The sequence below is a fragment of the Aulonocara stuartgranti genome (assembly GCF_965226115.1).
Source record: "Aulonocara stuartgranti genome assembly, chromosome: 4".
Classification (NCBI taxonomy): domain Eukaryota; kingdom Metazoa; phylum Chordata; class Actinopteri; order Cichliformes; family Cichlidae; genus Aulonocara; species Aulonocara stuartgranti.
The window spans coordinates 12,905,396-12,919,890 of NC_138942.1; positions in this window are offsets into that span (position 1 = coordinate 12,905,396).

The window sequence follows — 14,495 nt, forward strand, 5'->3', positions numbered from 1 at the left end:
GCAGGCCCTGCACGTCACCAGAGGCCTACTCCTTTCTTTTCCCCCTCTGTCTCTCTCTTTCTCTTTCCTCCCGTGGAGGCCCATCAACGAAAGTGAAATCTACAGGACTGTAGTATAACCTGTGGCACTGCTGAGCAAACCTAAAGACTTCCACAGACACACAAACAGAATTCCACACTTTCCAAAACATTAACATAACCTGCTGATATAAAACTATGTAGAGTTGGTTTATGATCTAATGAGTCATTCATTACATCCACAGTGCTCATTCATTTTCTTATTTGTACAATGACAGTCATGATTCTTGACTTTGTTGCATTTGATTGCAAACAAAACTCATTGATCGTCATAAAACACACGTGTACACGTGTGTGTATGTGTGTGTTTGCACGTGAACCAGCGAGGTGCTCTGGGGGCCCAGAATGCCTGTGTGTGTGTGTTTGTGTGAACTGAGCCTCATGTGTTGTCTCTCCAAGTCTATGAAGAAACAGGGGGGTTTGTCCAGTGCCAAAGGGAATTAAAACAGTGCAGTGTTTTGGTCATGCTACACTGATGGAACGGCTTGACTCGAGGTCCATCGATGGGTTACTAAGATTGCAGATCAAAGCCCGTCAGAGTTCTGTATCGCTCATTACACTGCGGTCTCGTGCCATTTCCTCACAGTGACAGAGCTGTAAACCCAAATTAAGAATGGCAGTGAAAACAGCGATAAAAGAACAAGCGCACACTGCTGCTTTGAAACCATCACAGTCCAAACGTGATAGTCATCACCTGCTGCAGTCAGAGAACACAGCGCGTGCCTGCCCTCTTTCCTCTCCCTTGCTGTTCTTGGCCCATCAGGTGGATTCCTGTGGTCTGTGTTTGTAAACACGCAAAGGGATGAACTGTGGGCTGCTGTACAGCCTCCCTGTGGGATGCCCAGTGAGGCAGCACTGTGTGTCCTGGCAGAGCTGGAGAGGCAAAAAAGAAAAGAAAAAAAAAAGAGACAGCTCTTTGACAACCGCCCAGACCACTGGATGGACGTGCCACTGTTTATGAAGATGTAATTGGTGCAGTGGTCAGTGGGGGCAGGCTTTGCCAGCAGCAGGAGAAGCAGGAGGAAAAGATGAACCTGGCAGTGCAGCTGGAGCAGGTGTGAGAGAAGCTTACAAATCTCACTGGTGTAACATTAGTCTGTGGTCAGGGAGAATTCACAGGCAATGCAGTTTTGTTACTTATAAAGAGGATACAGAGCAGGAAGGATAACGCTGGATCTGACTAAAAATAGAGAAAACTTCAAACAATAATAGGACATGAATTATAAAGTTAGATTGTTGCTGCTGCTGTTGTGAAATCTCCGAATGCAGTATAGGTGATGCATTCCTTAGCAAATGAAGCATTATTGCAGTGAGCCTTAATGTGCCCCACCCTTTACTTTTGATTTAATAACCTCTAATAAGAATGCAATAAACATTTCATTAATGAAGCTGTCGGATTTTTAATCATATTTATAAAAACGGACAAAAATTGGTTTTCTAATGAAATTTTTATGTGGCTGTTTGATGTTTTAGTGATGAATATTTTAGTGTGAAACACACACTTGGACTACAACAGAAGTAGAAAAAATCCTCACATACTCTGGAATGCTGTAAAAGCTACTGCTGCTCGCTTTGACTGATTACTTGGTTCGCTCAGTGATGACTCAACTGTAACCCTGTTGAGTTGTGATCTCTGTTACATGGCTGATAGCAAACCCAAAGCCATCACCCCCCACCCCCCACCACCCCCACCCCAAAAAAGAACCAAAACAAAACACAAGGCTCGTCCTTTTGTAGAGAGTGATTACAAAGCAAACAGGCAGAAGCAGCTCAAAACCAGCGACAACAGTGCGAGGTTATTGCGGCTCGGCCGTAGCTGAGTTTAAAACTGGCACACCCTTTTAATTAAGACTTTCACTAAAAGTGAGATATGTTAGATGGCTGTTTAAAATGTCAAAATTGCAAGGTTTTTGGCCATTTACTGCGCATGCTCAGATTTATTCTCTTAAATAAACCTCACTTATTTGTGAGACCTACTCACTTCAGGCAAAACAGCTGACCTGAAACCAAACCACAAAGGCGTCACAATGACTCTACTGTTTGGTTTGTATTTAGTTTTAATACAAGATTAAAGTAACCTCACCACAACATGCAGCATCCCCAGTATGAATGACTTTATTTGCATTGCTGCTGACATCTTTATCTGCATGTATTTAACAATTTCCCCTACCTACCTACCTACCTACCTACCTACCATTTTCTGGATCCAGTGTTAATCTCAGAGCTAGGTGAGCACATTCTGCGTTTTCTTTCATGATGTTACTTTCATTTTCGTTCTTATATTCTCAAAGCAGACATATTGAGACTCAAGTTTAGACTTGTGATGAGCTGGATTAACTGGAACAGTTTGCTATTTTGTGATAAAAATGACTCAGCCTCAGCTCAAGCCCAACCCAGTTTTACAGCACTGGTCTCCACCTGCAGGAGTGGCCAAGGGGCTTTTGGGGCTGCTTCATCTCCAACAGGAAACATATGAGTGAAGGAACAGTGACACAACTGGGGATTAGGGTTTGGTTTTGGATGTGACCATGAATTGGCTGCCTTGAGGACACATTAGTGGGACAGCTAATAATTTTACATGTGGGAATATGAAGGAATGAAGGAAGCCTCTCCACCTACAGTGGGGCAAAAAAGTATTTAGTCAGCCACCGATTGTGCAAGTTCCCCCACCTAAAATGATGACAGAGGTCAGTAATTTGCACCAGAGGTACACTTCAACTGTGAGAGACAGAATGTGAAAAAAAAAAATCCATGAATTCACATGGTAGGATTTGTAAAGAATTTATTCGTAAATCAGGGTGGAAAATAAGTATTTGGTCAATAACAAAAATACAACTCAATACTTTGTAACATAACCTTTGTTGGCAATAACAGAGGTCAAACGTTTACTATAGGTCTTTACCAGGTTTGCACACACAGTAGCTGGTATTTTGGCCCATTCCTCCATGCAGATCTTCTCGAGAGCAGTGATGTTTTGGGGCTGTCGCCGAGCAACACGGACTTTCAACTCCCGCCACAGATTTTCTATGGGGTTGAGGTCTGGAGACTGGCTAGGCCACTCCAGGACTTTCAAATGCTTCTTACGGAGCCACTCCTTTGTTGCCCGGGCGGTGTGTTTTGGATCATTGTCATGTTGGAAGACCCAGCCTCGTTTCATCTTCAAAGTTCTCACTGATGGAAGGAGGTTTTGGCTCAAAATCTCACGATACATGGCCCCATTCATTCTGTCCTTAACACGGATCAGTCGTCCTGTCCCCTTGGCAGAAAAACAGCCCCATAGCATGATGTTTCCACCCCCATGCTTCACAGTAGGTATGGTGTTCTTGGGATGCAACTCAGTATTCTTCTTCCTCCAAACACGACGAGTTGAGTTTATACCAAAAAGTTCTACTTTGGTTTCATCTGACCACATGACATTCTCCCAATCCTCTGCTGTATCATCCATGTGCTCTCTGGCAAACTTCAGACGGGCCTGGACATGCACTGGCTTCAGCAGCGGAACACGTCTGGCACTGCGGGATTTGATTCCCTGCCGTTGTAGTGTGTTACTGATGGTGACCTTTGTTACTTTGGTCCCAGCTCTCTGGAGGTCATTCACCAGGTCCCCCCGTGTGGTTCTGGGATCTTTGCTCACCGTTCTCATGATCATTTTGACCCCACAGGATGAGATCTTGCGTGGAGCCCCAGATCGAGGGAGATTATCAGTGGTCTTGTATGTCTTCCATTTTCTGATGATTGCTCCCACAGTTGATTTTTTCACACCAAGCTGCTTGCCTATTGTAGATTCACTCTTCCCAGTCTGGTGCAGGTCTACAATACTTTTCCTGGTGTCCTTCAAAAGCTCTTTGGTCTTGGCCATGGCGGAGTTTGGAGTCTGACTGTTTGAGGCTGTGGACAGGTGTCTTTTATACAGATGATGAGTTCAAACAGGTGCCATTCATACAGGTAACGAGTGGGGGACAGAAAAGCTTCTTACAGAAGACGTTACAGGTCTGTGAGAGCCAGAGATCTTCCTTGTTTGAGGTGACCAAATACTTATTTTCCACCCTGATTTACGAATAAATTCTTTACAAATCCTACCATGTGAATTCATGGATTTTTTTTTCACATTCTGTCTCTCACAGTTGAAGTGTACCTCTGGTGCAAATTACTGACCTCTGTCATCATTTTAAGTGGGGGAACTTGCACAATCGGTGGCTGACTAAATACTTTTTTGCCCCACTGTATGGGACGTTGAGGAAAAGAAAAAGGAAAAAAAAATCACATCTTTGGCTCATCACAGCTGGAAATCATTGGATGCTTTTCTGCACTATTCACAGAACGTTTTGTTCATTTTCACTGCTCGTTCTGTTGCCTGCTTTAATCGAGATTCATTTCCAAACATATGATACTATGTGAATCCGCTGACAGTGACATTCCTCTTACAGATGCTGTTTATGTTTTCCAGGATGTTCATGACACTTTCTTGTGTTTCTTAACCCTCAGGGCTGAACTGGTCTTACCCTGTGTTCGCTGTTTATGTTTTACACCGCTGAGTGACTATCAAATGACATCCCATAGACAGAAAGAGCTGAAACGGAACGACAAGTTGACCTGTGTTAAAGGTTTGCATGGTAATGTGTTGACACCCAGTGACACCAACAGCAGAATGCATGTTGACAATGATCCTAAATACGCACGTTGAAAATATGGCCAGGCTCTATAATACACACCCCTTGTCGTCTCTTTTGTTTTAAATTTCAAAACTCCAGGAAGACCCATAACTGAGCTGAAGAGATCCATTGGCCGGGTGATAAATCAGATAAAACAGGCCATGTTTAAAAGTGATTAGGGCTGTTGTTTCCTTCCCTTTAGAAAAGGCTCTGTCCTTCCCTATCAAGAATCAACAACCAAATAAATGAGAGACATACGGCATGACAAAATCCAGATTGTGGCACCCTAGTGATCCTAAACATGTGGTAATCATTAGCCCCTGGCTTCCTGTTGGAGTCGATGTCATCAGGACACACATCCCAACAGGCAAGACTGTAACACAGACTGTTGCTTGGAATCAGAGTGCGACTGGCCTCCGGGGGTTTAGAATGAAGCAATAAAAACTATGAAAGAATTCAATTTGAATTGCTTTGCTCTCCTTTCTACTCGGTTCTCACAGCTCTGATATCTGTGGATAAGAATTTAAGTTGCGTCAGACATGCTCTATTGCTATTTTTTTTAATTACAATCAAATATGTTGCAATAAGCAGTCGTGATCATATGATCCAACTGCTCTGAGATCTGCAGATCTGTAGCTAGAATCCACTACAACTCTCAGAGAAGAAACTAATTCCTGTGTACTTGCTATCAGAAGTTTACTCATTCCAGTTGCTGTGTTATCTTTTCGAAACTGTAGCTGTCCTTCTTTGACAGCTAACATTGCAGCATTTCTTTCACAAGCTGCCAACTGAGATTTTATGAGAATAAAGGTGCTTAGAAGGAAATATTTTCTTTCCTGAAATGCTGCCAGCACTTTTGAAGCTTTTGTAAATCGGGTTTTCCTGGAAGAAGTTGCATCTAACTGGTTATTATCTCACTATTTGTTGCAGCTTTGTAGGAATTATCCGCAGAACTGCTTCTGAGGTCAAATGCCGTGATATACCAGTGTAGAAACTAGAGTTCATTTACTTCTGAAGGAAGATGTGTTTACATAGTTCATCAGACAGGTTTCACACACCCTTACTCTTGGCCGTGACTTTTAATGAATTCTTTACACAAAACAGCAGAGCTCTTTATAGGACAGTTAACAAAGGCCAAGCTATCAACTTGTGTGGAAGAAATGAGGAAAAAGAAAAAAAATTCAAGAATACAATCCTCAGCATGCTGTTAAACAGGTATCTCTCCAGATCAGATTCACTGCCTAAGCTATGAGTCATGCCTGCTGAAACATGAAACCAAACTTGATAGTGGAATCCACAATGCACATGGTGCTCAGTTCAGTCTCGGTTTAGAGAGTAGTCTGTCTGATCGAATGTTAGCGAATGCGGTGATACCCATACATATGTGTTGGGTAGCCTAGAGACTGTGGCCTGGCCAAAGGAAACTGTGGCCTTGCTGTAAAGCCTGGCTTGAAGCGGAGATGGTGTATGTGTGTGTTCATCTGTCTGCATCAGTCTGGGCGGCAGCCCAGAGCAGCCACTCATAGAATATCTGCGCCAAACCCACTGACAGCTCCTCTCAGTGGTTGAGTGAATGAGGAGGTGAGGATGGCCTGATAAACTCTGGCAGACACCTCAGTGCATCAGCATGTTCTACAAACATACAATCCACATACTTAAAAACATCAACAAACTCACAGCCAGTCTAGCATTTTTTTCACTTCTTCCCTGACCCCAATATGCCTCACTTTGAACTTGCTACCAGGATAACGCTCAGTCTGCTGGTCAGTTCATCTGTCATTTTATGTAAACGTATTTTAGTCATTTTTCTCTGAATTAAAGTCCCGGATGGACAAATCCTATCATTTTAACCAGAAGGCTCACATTTGTAGCTTTGAGTGAATTGTGCCAATAATAATAAATTGTTTTATAATAGTACATCAAGAAGGCGTTTATGTCGTTTACTGATTATTGTATCTTTCTAACATCAAATAAAACTGCTATATTGGTTTATGCGTGGGAAAATTATTACTTTGGGGCCACAAGTTGGAAGAAATGAAATTGTGACCAAATCTTAACAGGGTACAAGATATTGAATTTGACTTTGGTGAGTATTGGGAACTTACAATAATCTCAAAGCAGCCCTGAGCCTATGCTGCCACATAGGCTCCCTGTAGGATCGATATTTTCAGTGCTGTTTTTCCACAACCAATTCAATCTATGCTGGAAATTGAAAGTATAGTTTTACTAGTGGTGAGTAGTTTAGACCATAACATAATATTGAATTAATATGTGACATGAAAAGCTTACAGGCTATCCACGGGATAGCCCCTGTGTTGTTCTCCAGGACTATTTTGATGGCCAACACACAGATTCACAATATGCCAAACCTTTAATGAGGTTTTAATGAAACCACAAGATTACTTTAAAGAAAAATAATGTCCTCTCCCTGAACTCTGTATGCCTTGCAAATATGTGAAGAAAGTCAGAAAGAACATCTTGATCTATACAGCCTACACCATCATCCTATACTGCTCTGGGAGGATTTAAGTCATAACAGTTCCCGCCCACTCTGTGGGATGTATTGTTGTGCTTTACGCATTCCAGATGAGACCATAGCTTATCCCCCCCCCCACCCCACCCCACACCCATTTGAGAGTTTCAAAACATCTGTTCTTTCGAGTTCCTCTAAGAAATGAATTTTACCCTTTAAAGACTAAAAGTAGGGTGTGGTCAAGAAAAATGATGCAGAGCTGTGAAGAAAAGTGATTCAGCTTTCCATTTTTAAAAAAACATTTATTTTATTCAATAAAAAATGGAAATGCATGACTGAAAATGCAAACTCAGGCAGTTTCCATGACCCCAAAACTGTGGTTCCGAATGTGCAGCCGGAAAAATTACATTAAATCCCATACTTGGTTATACGGAGCAGGCAAATGGTAAACGGCAGAGAAGAAAATATACATGGCAGCTTGGACGGAACTCCTCACTTTTTCGGGGTTGTGGGGGATGGGGTGGAAAGGCTTAATTGAAGCCAGGGCTTGTTTTTATATTTTTCCATTATAAAGTTACCCTTTCAAAACAATTACCTGGGCTCCCATTACACTGAGCCCACAATGCAGCTTCAGCCTTGTTAAATAAGCTCTGCTCCTGCAAGACAGTCTTTTTAATAACTTGTGTGCTGTACAAATACCACAAGTACAAACATATGTTCACTATATAAACAACAGCAGAGAGATGCAGGCTCGTGGAAAATAGTTCTGTATTTGAAGTTGCAAACAAAATCTCTTTTTTCTCTCGCTCTTTTTGCTCTTTCTTACACTCACACATGGAAAAACTACACATACAATGCAGCTGACAAGCCCGAAATGCCACTTTGGGGATACGGGGGTTTTCCACTGAGAATATTTAATTCTCTGAGGTCATGGTTAGGTTTGTAGATCTCAAGTCTGTAAAAACTACACACATGGTTGTGGGAGGAGGGAGTAGGCAGTGCTAGCCAACCTCTGAGGATCACCGTTGTGCAATGCATAACTTGAAACTTCATGGAAAACTGGAAAACTGTTCCGCTCGCACGATCACTTCCAGTAATTACAGTTAAATATCCTTCATTTTCATTAATGAATACAACTTCAGTGAAGTTCAATGTGAGAAGATCAGTGAAAGTTTAAAAATGACCCATGGATCGTTTTCAAGCAAAATTTCTGGTGACCAGGAAATTCCAAACAATGTGTACAGCTCTTTCCATTGACTAATTCATCCTCTGTGTGCGTGTGTGTGTCTGCTTGAGTCACTGTCTGGCTGGCTCTGCTCCTTAAGTGAGAACCGATGGGACAAGCTGGAGACGACAGGCAGCTGGAGCAACGTTACTACACATACACAAACACATACACGCAAACACACATGGCCACTCTGGTCACACCCAAGGCATTCCAAGCATGCAGGGCCAGGCGCTCACATAGCGGTCTCTAAATACGCCTGGGCCTCTGTGGGTGACTCACTTTCACTACGCACATGTGTGTGTACATGGCTCCACATGTGAAAGAGAGGGTCAGTGTTTGATAGTGTTCAAAATGGCAGCTCTGTGTGGAGTACTGTGTGAAAGAGTCTGAGTATTTCTGATGAACGGTTCAATTAACAGTGCGATCGAAAACAGTTGCAACACTGAGCCAAGTGTCTCCTCTTTCCCCACAGACATCCGTCCAGCCTAGGTCCAACAACAGTGTGACCTCACCCTGCCTCCACCCTGTATCCTGCTCCAACACTTCCTTGCTGGCCTAAAGCTGCAACACAGCTGGATCATGCACCAAGAGAATACATAAATATATATTTATATATATATATATATATTTTTTTTTTTAAAGGAGTGGGGGAGAGATTAATGATCCATTCCCTCCCTATCTGATCCACCCTGCTCTGATTCGCTTTATGACTCTCATCCATATAGCTCACCAAGTCGGTCAAACACCCACATAAGCATTCTTCCATTCCTAAATACACAGAGATATACAAGTCCCACTCACATAAAGATTGATGCGTTTGCTGTCAACACGAGATTTTTCCTGGGATGGCGGTGTGCGAAAGCCAGTGTTTCGCTTGAGATGAATCCTGAACAACTTCCTTTGAGCACTGCAGAGCGGTGCCAATCAAAGTAAACAGCTACAGATGGAGAGGGCGGAGGGAGCTTAAACCAGGCTTTACCATGCTAGCTACTCTGCCAGAAGGCAGTTGTTTGATACAGGAATTTTAGGAGATGGCCTCATGCTCAGCTGGATCTTTTGAGCTGAGAGCCAGACACGCCTCTACATCACATGCAAAGCGTCACGCTGAGGTGTTTATGTTTAAAATAAACACTGCCGATTTAAATTTCAAGGCTAAATCTTCCCAGAAAAATAAAGAAAAAAAGTCTCATGACAGATGTGAGAATGTTAAGGTTGTTTAAAAGATCAAATAATTGCACAGTGGTTTTTATCCAGCATTTACATTTATAGCATGAATGCCCGTAGGATCGTAGCGGATGTTTGCCACTGCTGCTTAAGGTTTTTGTGTGACTTCTGTAATTCAGCATAAGGCAGAAATTGTATATGTGTGAATTGAATGCGTGCAAGAGATGATGCACATTATTCCGGGATGCTGAACTCAGATAACATCCTCTTCCTGAGTCAGTATGATGCCTGTTTTGAATTCAAAGTCACATCTTTAATTGCTTTACCAAAGTAAAAAGTAACCCAAGCCTAATTCAATGATCAAATCATAAAAAAAAATAAAATAAACTCAAGTCAACCCAACCCAACAGAGAACACACTAGTACACACAATACATCTGTTTATGGGCTGTCAGCTCTGATTGGCCATGTGAACTTGGAGGAGGAGAGTTAAATCCTGGCCAGTAAGACGATAAAAAGATCCAGCATCTGTTGAAGTTTTCCCCCTCTCCTCTCCAGCTCAATCCTGAGGGGACCATGGCCAAAGGGAGTAGTGCATAAACTGGATGACGAAGTTGTTAAATGGAGGACCAACACCCAGTACAGTGTGTTTTAAAAATCATCTCTACACATGGAGCTCTGGGATTCTTCACCCTAGTGTTGTTTTCTATCTCCAGGCACGCCTTGATTTATAATGCTGCTGAGATTTGAGGAAAGCGAATGAGGCTTTAGGTTGCGGCAGTATTTCCACAAGCAAAAGTAGAGCTTGCGTATAAAGTCGCATGAAAACAGGAAGGTGATTGCTGTGACTGTAATGGAAAGTCTGTCTGGTTGCCCCTGCCAGTGCTGATATTAGTAAGAGCAGTATGAAATGAACAGTGGGCTCTGTGTTTTCTAACTACAGAAGCCTGAACACATCCCCATCCATCCGACCGAGTGATGTGAATGAGAATTAGTTTAAATATCTTTCATCTTAGCTGGGAAATCAAACATTTTTTGAAGCAATACCACAGCTATTGAGCTGCATATTTTTTTTCCACTTCATTGGCCGAAAAGGGAGAAAAAAAAAACATTAAACATCAAAATCTGCTCATGCAGACTTTAATTTTGAAGTACAGAGATTGATGTGACGGACTGGAATTACTTAGATGCTTATAAATGTGCTTTATGCGGGCTAATAAATATTCAAAATAACTTTAGATTGTTGAATAGAAGAGATGTTTAATGAATGAAATGTGGTGCATGAAAGGATCCATTTATTTCCAGATTAGCGTCAGGCATCAATCTCTGTCGGCCCTTCAGCTCTCTCTGCCCTCGCTGTGAAAGCTGGACAATTATTACTCATATTGTCAGGAGAAAAAAGAAGGGCCGGAAGGTCAAAGTTTAAAGTTGGACAACAGGAAGTGACCCTTTGTGTTCAATTTCCAGGTCAGTTTTTGCCCCACTGTGGACATGCTGTCGCTACCAAACAAGGGGTGCATTGTGTAGACACAGTGCCTCAGTAGAAATGGCGCCAAGTCTCACTGTGTGATCAACACCTGAAGGCTTGTTTTATCAGTCGTAGGTTCCCAGTATATATACATGTATATATTTAAATCTATTAACTTTACATTTAAAGAAGCTGATGAATTGCAAATGTGTGTTGTTTTGCCAATAACTGTCCAAAACTTTATGTGCAAAAGCTTTACATTTGACAGAGACCGAATGTGTGGGTGTCCGGAGGAGTGCAGGAGCCGAGGTATACAGAGTGCTCGCCTTCCTCCAGTTTCAACCAGCTGTAGATGACTGGCATTGGAAGGAAAGCGGCCTCTGGCAGAAATAAGTGTAGAGATCAGCAGAGCCTCCAGCTCTATCTATTGTGGTCATGGGTGCATGAGTGCAGACTAGGCCAGACCTCCTGGGGACACACTCGGCTGCAGGACCTGTGCTCTGCAGCAGAATGAGATGGGGTGAAGGCAGTACCACACAGACAGAAGCAAAGCATGGAAAATGAAGGGTTGAATCATATTTTTTTTTCATCCTGATGGCAAAAATTAGTCCTCCATGTTGAAGTTTAAGTACTACATGTTGGATGCAGAATAAAAATTTAACCACGTATCCTTGTGTTAAATTGTTCCAGTTATTTGATTGTCAACTGATTGCTATAACAGTTATAAAACATAGTGAACAAGTGAGCTACGTCTACAGTGATTTCAGCAAACGTGGTTCGGCTAAAGGGGAAAAACCACATTTTTACCATGAAGATTTGAGCCCAGTCCAAGGAGGCTGTGACAAAGTCTCCACATTTATAACGGAAACTGCTCATTGCACAACAACAGGAGGAGAACGAAAGAGACAGAAGCGGCTTCCTTTCAAATAACCTTTCCATATGGGGAAGCCATACCTACATTCTGAAAAACCTGCAAAAATCCATGAGTGGGAAAGCCACACAGATGTCTGGAGTATGGTTTAATTTTTCACAGTCCTCAGTTAAGGCATGTGAAGCTCTTTACAGCAAGAACACCAGAGACTTTTTGCATCCTCTGTACTCCTCCCCCCAGCACGTGTGTGTGGTCTCCTGCTGCTGGTCGTGGAGAGCCAGGTTTTAGAGGTCAAGAGGTCAGTACTGGGTACTGGAGTGTTTATGTTAGCAGCTCCTGTTAATGCCAATATCCCTAGTGCTCCATCTCGCTCTCCTGAAGGGACAACTCAGCTTAAAAAAAAAAAAAAAGTATTTATGATAATAAATAAGATTGCGATTCTATACATTTTTTTAAAAGCAGATCTTCTCAGCAGAGTTTAGCACACCCTTCTGTACATTGTGTATATATTTGCTCACAGATGTTCGTATCAAAGCATGGGAAAGGATGTCTGGATAGCATCCAGTTTTTTTTTTTTTCATTCTCGCTACCATCCACAAACACACAGTTGGGGCTTTTCAGCCCTGGCACTAGCCTTCCACTTGTGTTCCAGCAAACATCTCCACACACACTCTCTCTCACACACACACACACACACACACACCACAGTACAGCTATACTGGAGAAACGGCTGTTTGTTTATGACCCATTTAAAAAAAAAAAAAAGGAATTGCGAAATACTGCTGCAGATATGAAAAAAAATGTTGCATATGTAGCTTCTTGGGGAGTGGTCTGGATTTTTTGGGGGGAGGGGAATGTAGCAGAGACAGGCAAAGGACGGTATATGAGCAATTTTTTATTCTGTTCCTATTTTCCCCCACCTCCCCATTTTTTTTTGATTCCCCTCTCTCTTACTCCTTTAGCCACCCCCCACCTTCCCTTCCTCAATCCCCTTCACCAGCAGGTTGTTTAATACTTTCCAGATTTCAGCATGCCTTCAGCCTCCTGGAAGAGTTGCAAGTCTGCTGATGGAATTTGGCGGAAAAGGGCTGTGGGTCCAGGCCGAGGCTCCTAACCTAATAAACCTAAAGGCAATGAGCGCCTCCCATTGGTGGCCCAAGTAAGAAAATACAGCTTTCAAAGAAAGTTGAAAGCGAAGGGGAAATGACATTTGACAGCCTCCGAAGCAGATGAAAAGCTGCATAATGGGCGCTTGAGAGAGGATAACAGCTGCAAGGCAAGACTCAAATTACAATGATTTTCTATGGGGGAGGGAGGTGGCTTGAGCCCCCTGAACAAATCAGCAGTCTCCAGTGTGGGACAAACAATTGTGCTCACGTCCAAAAGATTACCCACAAGAAAACTCATTTGAATGTTTTCCTTTTGGACTTTGGTTTCTGAATGCATTTTTAAAAACAAGAGCAACATCAGCTAATACGTTCTTGGGTTTACAGTGCCACACAGGTATTTACAACCCTCAAAGTCAAACCAGCCCTTGTCCTGACACACCCATTTTTGCATGAGTTTCGAACAACCATTAGATGGCAGTAACTAACAGCTTTTCGGCTTACAGCAGGCAGCTGTATCGTAATAATAAAACAGATGGGAAACAAATTAAAGGAAAAAAACCTGAGCCCTTGACCCATACAGCAAGGGAAACTGGGGCTCCATTATACTGTGCGGACCTAAACCTGTCATCATTTAGGTGCATCTGTCCACTGTGAGAGAATGGTCTCTTCAAAAAGATCCACCTTTAACCTATGATGGAACATTTATATCCCAATGTGATTTGTCTATTTTAAGCTTAAAAAAAAAGGCTCTGATCCACGAGCCATAAAAGAGTTACTTACTGGCTCAATGAGTATCAAAATTATGCTAAACATATGTGATGGTGTGTACTGCAACTCCTTTTTTGGAAATGACTCTAGATAGAGTCACTATCATCATCATGAAAACGTCAAATGAGCGATTATCCGTCAACGTCCAGTAGAGCTCCAGGGTCTTGGGGAATCAGTGGCAAGGTACACTGAGGTAGTTCTTGGTGACCCCTAAACTTCATTCCAATGCGATTTTCCCTTTACTGTCACCCATTTATATAACCCAGTTATATGAAGTAATTCAAATTGAGATTTTCAGAATCAAATGCCAAAGTGGTGCACAGGGAAGATTTAGTCTCTCTCAAAGAAAAATCCTAACAATCTGAGAGAAGAATAATGACTTTATAAAGGCAGAGAAAAGAAGGATCAATACTGGTTTGTATTGACCACAACAATCAATATAAATGGGCTGCTTTACCACAAGTGTAAGAATAATGACTTTTTCTAGCCCTCTGGCAGATTGGACACTGGCATAATGTGACTATGAAAAACTCTAAGTGGAAAGAGATTAAACATTCCCTGAAGTGGAGATGAAAGAGTAGAATCGAAATGAGACACCAAAGAGAAGCAGAGCGCTGCTTTCTGAATGCAGTTTTAATGCAGAGGGATGCAGGATAACCTTGAACAGTCTGCAGCGAGCGTTAACA